Source organism: Triturus cristatus, chromosome 6 (assembly GCF_964204655.1).
Source record: "Triturus cristatus chromosome 6, aTriCri1.1, whole genome shotgun sequence".
In the NCBI taxonomy this organism is placed as follows: domain Eukaryota; kingdom Metazoa; phylum Chordata; class Amphibia; order Caudata; family Salamandridae; genus Triturus; species Triturus cristatus.
The window spans coordinates 1,797,663,521-1,797,673,331 of record NC_140589.1 but is presented as its reverse complement, the minus strand read 5'-3'; the positions used below and the strand labels follow the sequence as shown (position 1 = coordinate 1,797,673,331).

General features: G+C 45.3%; 1 long non-coding RNA gene across 1 annotated transcript; it reads left to right on the top strand.

Moving 5' to 3' along the window:
* The first annotated feature begins 898 nt into the window (after positions 1-898).
* LOC146822027 (uncharacterized) lies at positions 899-9,029 on the top strand. Its single transcript, XR_014962801.1, has 3 exons — positions 899-1,013; positions 2,162-2,267; positions 8,143-9,029. It is a non-coding gene; the product is annotated as an uncharacterized LOC146822027 (long non-coding RNA).
* The last annotated feature ends 782 nt before the right edge of the window (positions 9,030-9,811 follow it).

Here is a 9,811-nt window from a genome sequence, read left to right as displayed (position 1 = left end):
ACCATAAACTCACTCTGGTACCTACTGAACATGGATGACGACAATAAACTGCCTAAACCCCTTTTTGCCTTCAGAAGGAACAAAAATCTCAGGAACTATCTGGTTTGAGGAAAAATTTCAGACTCCCCCTCCCCTCTGCAACTTTCCATTACGGGTCTTCCCCCCATAACAGGTAACCACCGATGTGGCTCCTGTCAAGCCTGCCCCAACGCCCTTGTAGGGCAAACCATTAACATCAACAAACGAACCATTAACTTGAACGAAATGACCAACTGGCGCACATCTAATATCATTTATGTGATCCTTTGCCCTTGTGATCTGGCTTACATTGGCGAATCTGGCAGGGAGTGTAGATTCAGAGTGGGAGAGCATAAGTCTAATATTCGTATCAAGAAACTCTGCGCCCCTCTGGTCTCCCACTGGATTGAATACGGCTATACAGAACATGATCTTAAATGGTCACTTGTGGAAAAAATACATACCCCTCCTGGTAAGGATCCTACCATCATCAGAAAAAAGAGGGAGGTTTTCTGGATTTATTTTTTAAATGCAGTAGCCCAGGGCCTTAATGAAATCTGCCCCTGGGAAAATGCCATCACCTGATATTCGCTACGACCTTATATTCGCCTTTTTACTATAGTGATACTAGTTCATTCTGGGTTATCCCACCCGTTTTTTCTCTAAACTGTTTTTTCGAGAATTTTTTATTTATTGCTTTATTTATGTCATGTTTTCTGTAAAGATCTATCTGCCCTCAGTCCCTCTTGGCTGGCTCTCTCTCCGCTCCCCGTTAAAATATGGCCGCCGTCCTTGATCTAACTAGACGCTCTAAGCAGAAGTCCCTTTTCCATTTCAGACCCGTGCTCGCCTTTGTGAGACACCCTATCGTCCCGCCCCCACGACGTCTAACAGCATTTAAATACCGGCACCCGGAGAAATCCACCCGGAAGCCCTTGCTCCTGCTCTGACGATGCGACGTTCTTACCCTCTGCTTTGATGCAAGAAGACCCTCGGTAAGAACCCTCGTGTGTAATATCTGGACCCTACGCGTGGAAAGCCTGGGTTGGCTCCGTCCTCTATGCTACCTATTTTAGATTCTTTACATGGCCACCTGCTAAAGGGAGTCGTACCTTTTAACCCCAGTACACGTAACCGGTCCCTGCGTTGATTCTTAGCAATTATGTTTTTTCCGGGCTCGTTAGTTCCCCGAAATTCCATACACTTTCTTCTCGCTATTAGCAACAGAGCCGACAGTCAGCACTATAATTACATATATACCCCACTAAGCCATTTGTATCTCACTATATTGTTTTGTTCGATTGTTGCAGGAATTAACCTAATCCCTTCGTCTGGCGTACTTGATATGTGCGTTAAAAACCCCCACTGGAATCAATACCTGGCGCTGTGGGAATGAATGTGTGTATGATTGTTCAGTGTGGGACGTATATATTTCTGTATTGTGTAATTATGTATATACATTCTTTTTTATTGATCATTATCCTGATCCTTTATACTTAAATAAACTGATTCTGAAAATCTCCCTTTCTTATGTCCTTTTGCCCCTCTGTGTCAGTCACGGTATGTGGTTGCTTATTTAATCCAGACCCAGTTTTGGGCTTACCTATATCCCTTTGCTGTAGGCAGTTGGTAACTTTCGTTGATATTTTGGTTAAATTTTCCCCTGCCCCTTCTGCCTACCTATCCGTCCTCCAGGGGTCCCCCTTACATTGGATATCTTCTTCACAGCCTAGTGCTGTGGGGGTCTGGGTTTGTTTGTCTGTAAGTTTTTGTTCTTGACCCGGCGTACACCTAGCCTCTCTCATTTGATCTTGTACTTGTTTTCATCTTTATTGTTCGTCCCCATTCTCCCCTTCTTAGAGTTTCTTCAGATTCTGTCTCTGTCTGTATTACCTATCTGTTTGTAGCTCCAGGCCTGCAATGGAGAGCATCAAAACCTTCGGCTTCTCAGATGAAGACTTTGCCGTATGTGGTTGCTCATTTAATCCAGACCCAGTTTTGGGCTTATCTATATCCCTTTGCTGTAGGCAGTTGGTAACTTTCGTTGATACAGAATTAGTATAAACACATACTAACACTACTTGCACACATGTTGTACAGTGACCAGAGTGTAGTTAAGAGGCAAAAATTTAAATCCTAACAGAGGTCGGATGACATAGTTCGATGAGCCGACGACCCTGGGATGAGTAGAAACAGCTCTCACAAAGAAAACAGGTCTTCAGCAGAACGCAAGGAAGCTCAAAATATTGGTGAGTGCTGCCTTCTTTTTACCTTCTCCTGCTCGTCGCCAAATTTATGTAGTGAAGAGGAAGACAGCAGTGGATCCGATAAGTAGATTTATTGCAGGAAAAAAAGACAGCTTAAACAGCCACCAACAGGAGCAGACAGCAAGGCAACCGTCTTCTCCAGCACCATGTACAAACTCCCCAAGATTCCCCTCATGACAGCCCTACATTCTAACAAACATACTTACATTCTAGTAGCATTACATACTAACATTCTACTATGACTTACATTGGAATACTACACAGAGCACATGACTTTACAGCAATGAGCTCATGGTTTCATCCACGAGTCTTGAGACCGGTAGGGGTGAGTAGTTCGCTTCCCACTCCCTGTATTGTATAAACGCAAACTAACATTACTTCCACAGCGCCCAGAGCACATCACTTTACAGCAATGAGCTCACATTTTAATCCCCGAGTCTTCAGACCAGTAGGGGTGAGTAGTTCTCTTCCCACTTCCTGTATAGTATAAATGCATACAAACTCTACTTACACAGTTATACTACAGCAGCCAGTATGCTACAGTGCCCAGAGCCCATCACTTTACAACAATCAGCTTGGTTTGATCCCCGAGTCCTCACACCGGTAGGCGTAGTACTTCGCTTCCCACTTCCGGTATAGTATAAACGCACGGTTGAGCTCAGTAGTTCGCTTCCCACTCCCTGTATGGTATAAACACCTACTAACACTACTTCCACAGGTATCCTACAAACACCAGAGCACATCACTTTACAACAATGACCTCCCGGGTTTAGGCTCTAGGTTTCATACCCGACTGTAGCACCATCTCATCTCAGGACCATGTCATTCTGAGCAACACCGCACTTTCAGACCGGTAGGTGCGACTACATCGCTTCGCACTCCCCCACTGAGGTTACAGTGCTCTTATCCTCCTGTTTCCTACTCTTTTCGCCCTTTTTCCCCTTACTCGCTTCAATGGAATCACAAAATGGCGGCCAACACTTCCTAGTTGCAACCGCTCGCAGAGCTCACAACCAATAAGCAGCAAGCTCGTGCTCGTAATGCTTCAGCCAATCAGATGGCAGAATTCCCAAATATCGATATCTGTAAATTTCAATATTTCTCCAAAACTACTGAATGGATTTACACCAAATAAAAAAAAAAGCATGCTTTCTAGACCAAGACCCTTCGCCCTCCCAAATTTGGGGCAATTCCGTTCACCCGTTCGACCTGTAGCCTTGTCTAAAGATTCCTATGGAAATTAACATGGAGAAAACACGTTTAGGGACCCCCTTTTTTCTCGGCCCCCCCTTGACAAATCACCCCCATACTTTCCACATAGGAGCTGACATGAACAAAGAATTAGTTTGGAAAATGTCATGAAGATTCATCAAACGACGCCAAAGTTATAAGCAAAACAAAAAATGCTCTTCCTATGGAAACTTGGTCCTAACTATAACTACCTACTGGCGACCGCAAGTAGGTGATATATATATATATATATTTATAGATATAGCTATACATATATATATATATAGATATAGATATAGATATATATATCCTACTGGCGGTCGCCAGTAGGTAGTTATAGTTAGGACCTAGTTTCCATAGGAAAAGTTTTTTCTTTTCCCAATAACTTTGGTCCCGGTTGATGAATCTTCGTGAAATTTTCAAAACTAGTGGCCCGCTCTGGTCACCTCCTGTCTTGAAAGTTTCGGGGTGATTCAACAAGCGAGGGCCGAGAAAAAAGGGGATCCCAAAACGCGTTTTCCCCATGTTAATTTCCATAGGAAACTTTAGACAAAGCTACAGCCCAAACTGCTGAATGGAATTACACCAAATTTGGCAAAAAGGTAGCCCTTGGTCCAGAAAGAGTCCTTTTTGTTAAATGGGGTAAATCCGTTAAGCAGTTCCTGAGAAATTCAAAAAATACAAAGTTTCCATATCTGGGCGGAGCCTAAACCCCGAGCACGATCTTGGCTCTAATTGGCTGCCAACACTTCAAACAAGGAAGTGTTGGCAGCCATCTTGTGCTTCGAGGAGGGAGAAAGAAAAAGGTGAGAAAAAAGATAAAAAAACAAGAAAAGGGAGCAGGGTAGAAACACCCTGACCCCCCAGGCCTGCTCAGGGGGTCCGTCCAAAAAAGCATTTTTTTAAAAAAAATTCAGGCGAATCCGTCCGAAAATTTTAAAAAAACAAAGCGCAGTCTTCTGTGCTCGTTTTCAAAGCCCCCGGGTGGGCCAAGTCCTGGGGGCAATTAATCTATGTATCAGGGGTCCGTGGGGGCCCCCGCAGCCCCGGGGACCGCCACCTCTCCAAGGCTATGTAAATTATGTGCAGGAGGGTATGCAGCCCTCCCGCAGCCTTGGGAACCCCTACCTCCCCGGGGCTTTTCTTAAATATTCGCGGGGGCACATGGACCCCCTGCTGCCCCGGGGACCACCACCCCCCGGGGCTTGTATTTTTTAAATACCTTAACCTGTGTGGGGGGGGCTCGAGCCCCCCACACGCCCCGGGGACTGCAACCTTCCCGGGGCTTGTATTTTTTAAATAATTTAACCTGTGTGGGGAGGCTTGAGCCCCCCACATGCTCTGGGGACCACCACCTCCCTGGGGCTTGAAACACGTTGGGAGGGGGGCCACGCGGCCACCCTCCTGGAACCGTTGATGGCCCTGGGGACCACCAATCCCCAGGGCCGACTCCTGCAGTGTCCCGGGGTGCCCACCCCCGGGACACTGCTGTTTGCAATGGAAGGGCGGGAGCCGTGTGTCCCCCGTTCTGTCATAGCAAACTCTGCTTTGGATTTTGGAAGCGAGAGCATCTTGGGCATTTATCCGTCTGTCTCTTTCCCCACCCGAATAGTTTGGCAGGCGTATAGTACAGATTGTATACAGTTCTATATTGTTGGGCTTTGAGGTTAGCTGACATAAAAACTTTTATCCCGATCTCTAAAACGTGGTCTATATCTACCTCTCCAACCTCGAGCTTGCCAGCCCACTTACATTCTATTTTAGCCATATCATCTGGTTTCTTCTATAGTAGCTCTTGGTAGAAATCCTTAATTTTGCCTTCTGAATTTTTCATAATTTTTAATGGAGAGATCGGTTCCATTCTGATGAACCCTATAGGGAGCCCTTTCATACGGTTCTGCATTTGCAGGTACTTAAAACATGAGTTCTTATGTATGCCAAACCCTTGAACTAGTTCTATAAAAGCCTTTCTTTCTTCATTAGAATATAAGTCTGCCAATGATATAATCCCTAATTGCTCCCATTTCTTGACCATTCCATCATAAAATAGCGATGTCAAGAAATCAGGGTGCCAAAGTGATGTATAATTATTGTATCTACTAATTTGGCAACTTTTTTCCAGATCTTTAGCGCACTCTCAATACATGTATATCAAGGTTTTTTATGGTAGTTTGGATCGCTCTGTCGTTGCAATAGTCCCACAGCAGCATCCCCTATAGCAGGTTGATATATGGTAGGTATTCTTGACCGCTCCGTCTCTTCAGTCTAAAAAAAATAAAGAATTGCAAACTAGTAGCCCATTAATATAGCTGTATACTGGGGGCTCCCCAACCACCCCGTTACGTAGCATCAGATGTTTATAAGCCTGGCGTACCATTTGATATCTCCAAATAAATTTAGCGAACATTGCCTCGATTTTATGTATTTTTGTGGCAGAGAGTTCCAGCGGTATTGCCCGTATTAAATATAGAATTTTGGGGAACATCTTCATCTTAACCCCATTGATTCTGCCGATTATTGTAAGATGCAGATTATCCATACGTCTAAGCTCTCTATTTATTGTTTCAAGCACTGGGTCAATATTGACCGCCCGGAGACTATTAATTCCCATGGTTATTTTAACCCCTAAATACGTGGCTATCTCGGTTACCCGAGAGCTTGTAGCCGACACTTGGAGGAACATATAATTTGTGTTTTGGTTTTATTTAAAAGATATTCAGATTTCTCCCCAAATTTTTCTGCCATATTTTCAATCTCTTTGATAGCCTCTCGAGGTTCTGCTGTAATTATTGCGATGTCATCTGCGTATGCGAGAATTTTCGTCTCAACCATGTGTTATAACCGGTTTAATTAATTGATTATGCAAGACTCGAGTGATGAAGGGATCCAAATAAAATGCAAATAAAATAGGAGAGCAGGGACAGCCTTGGCGTGTGCCTCTGGCGATCTCCACCCTCTTGGAGGTGTGTCCCATAATTTGAATCTGGGCATAAGGTTTATAATACATAGCCTGAGAGCCCTTATAATTCCAGAGGGAAATCCTCTGTCTACCAAGTTCCCCCATAGATATCGCCAGGCCACCCGGTCGAAGGCTTTTTCCGCGTCCAGGAGGACCACAGCCATCTCTCTATCTCCGCCTCTGCAATATCCAAGATTGAGATAACACGTCTTGTATGGTCTGTGGTCTACCTGCCGGGAACAAAGCCATGTTGCCAAGGTGATATAAGTGCAACGATGGTCTTTTGTAGCTGGGTGGCCATTATTTTGGAGTAAACTTTCACATCCGCATTCATAAGTGATATTGGGTGGTACGAGGATGGCGCTTCTGATGGCTTGTTTTTTTTAAGAAAGACAACCACATCCGTACCCTGCCACAATGCGGGTGGAATCCCTCTATATTGTATACCCATGAATAAGTCTTGCATAACAGGGAGTATTAGAGATGATAACATTTTATAAACTTCCACCGGAATTTTATCCGGGCCTGCGGCTTTCCCCAGAGAGAGGGATCCCAGTGCTTCCTGCACTTCTTCTATGGTTATTTCTTGTTCTAATTCCAGAGCGGCTTCGCTATCTAATCTTGGTAACATAAGGCACTCATCTCCTATTTCTCCATGTTATTCCATGAGTTCCTCTGGCTGATACAGCCTGCTCTAAAATTCCTCAAATACCTCAGTATTTTTCTGTGGGCCGGATACTAAACAATTATTTCTATCCCTGATTTTTAAGATATTGTTCCTGGCAATTTTCTGCATGGTTCTTTAAGCCAGAAGTCGCCCCGTGGCCTCCCCATATTCATATAGTTCCCCCCGGTAAGCTTGAAACATCTGAGCCACTTTGGTCTGAAAATATGCATTTATTTCCGATTTGGCGAAGGCTAGTTTAATCATTTGTTCGCCCAATAAACTCTCAGAACCCCCTTTATTTATTATTATTTATAATTCAGACACTTTGCTAATTAGTAGATCAGGTTGTGCCTTACGTTGTTTCCGGGTACGTGCTACGAACCCAATTATCTCACCTCTAAGGGCGGCCTTAAAGGTATCCCATACCATCTCATGGGAGGCACTGTATCTGTTGCAATCAAAAAATTCTTGAACCCATTTCTTGATATACATACAAAATTCCTCATCGGTCAGTAGCTTTTTATCAAATGACCATGAAGTTTGCTGCCTAACAGCCATCGCTCCGCTTACCTCCAAGATCAGAGGATTATGATCAGAAAATAATTGAGGCCGTTTTGTAATATCTAGATTACCCATCAGTAAATAGGAGGCTAAGAAGTAGTCCAGTCGTACAAAGAGAAAGGCGGGGCCAGCATAGGCCCCGCCGCCATTATGGTGGTCGGCCGTGCCCCTGGATCTTTCTCGTTCCAGTGGCCCCCGCATTGGCTGGGGGCCGTACTCCGCCGCGCCCCGGAAGTGATCGGATCGCTTCCGGGCGCGGGTGACCCCCCCCCCCAGCAAGAACCAGTTTCAGCTGGTGAAGTGAGGTAGTTTAAAGCCGGGGGGAGCGCGAAGAGCAGTCTCTTCGCTCTCCGCTCCCCTCGGCAGCACACCCGTCGTGTGTGCCTCCTCCCTCGGGAAGACCTTTAACCTTTTTTCTTCTCTCTTTTTGTTTCCTCTAGAGGTTTTGGAATCCCGAGCGTTCGTGTTCACGGTATTGAAATTGACGAGCTCTCCCCGGCGAAGCCCTGATGTTTATCACGCATCGCGAGTGAGCGCGCCGACGCTCGAGGGAGAGAACAGATGGGTGCTTTACGGCGGCCCGGGCTGCGGTTTTTGAAATTTACGGGCGGGTGATTTGCCGAGATCCCGTCGGGGGCCTGACTTGGTGCCCGCATCATTAGGGACGCTCACAGTCGCAGCGAGGATCGGCAGGAGTGGCGAAGGGAGCGGTGTTCGGAAGTCGCAGGCCGCACCTGATAGCGGGGAATGGAATGTAAGTGTCACCACTCTCGCCGTGGGATTGGGCTGACGTTGCACGTATGTCGTATTACAGTGGGGTGCAGGGGCGGCGGAGAGTCATTACGTGTGCCGCAACAGGTTTGTGTCCTTGTATTATATAACGGGTGTTCATGCAAGGTGCTCCAAGGTTGGGCTGGATAAATCTGTTGTACGCATTTTTTGACATTCCGTTACTGGGAGGGTTCGGCCCTGGTGTTACTGTTACTGGTGGGCTTCATGTTGACTTTAAGTCTTTTTGCAGTTAAGTGTGCAACTGGGACCTACCACGGCACGCACCTCGTGGTGTGTGGTGTCGAGACCATACCTGTGTTACTTCGGTTAATAAACGAATCCTCGTGGTTTATTAAGTTAAATAAAAGAGCCTACCACAACTGTTCGCTAAGGAGCCTTCTCACGCACTTGCTGTTCTCTAATTGTTTGGGTAATATCGCTCATGTTACTGGGAGAAATCCGAGCGGTTATCGGGTGTGCACTTACGGACTAGGAGAAAATGACGGTCCGTATTAATTTTGTTAGCTCTGTTGTTTAGTTAACCTTGTTCTTGTGCGCACAGGAAGCAGTGAAAGGCCAAGCGGCTGTATCACACGCAGAATGATATGTGTTGGGTTTTGGCAGCTAGTGTGTTGGTTGGGGCTGGTATCGGGTTAATGCAGGTTTGTGGAGTTGCGCTTCTGTGTTATTTCTGCTGACTCCTACATATCAGTCCACACCTCCAGCTGATAAGCATGCCTGCCCAGGTGGCAGAATAATCTAACACCCATTACTGTCAGGAACAAACCCTAAGGGGAGGAGGGAGGGTGACCTTATAGAATTGATGTTTGCTGTTTTTTCTCAGGTGTGGCGACAGAACTCTTCTTCCGTTTGTCGTAGTCTCACTGTCATGATGACAACAAAGGAAACCTAGTTATCTGTACAAGAGTAGATTAATTTTCAGGGCTCGATTGACTTGGCAAACTCATTGCATCCGGCTCAATTTTGCCAGGAAGAGAAATAATGGTTTTGGTTGCCATCAGATGGTGTAGTGTTTATAATATTTCACACGTTTCGTAAACATCAAGGGCATTATAGTCAATATATTTTGGGAATTGTGCCAAATAATATTCCAATTGGTCTCACTATTACAATGCTCCTTGATATAATCCACCTCTATAACCATTCGAGGAGAGAGAGAGCCATACATTCATACCTCTCATGGAAGGGAAAAGTCTGAACATTCCCCTAACAAAAAACCTTCCTGAACCATAACTATCACAAATGTATACATTTACACTGTGTATGTCGAAATACAACCTACAAGACTTGTTCAACTCCAGTTTATATCAATATGTC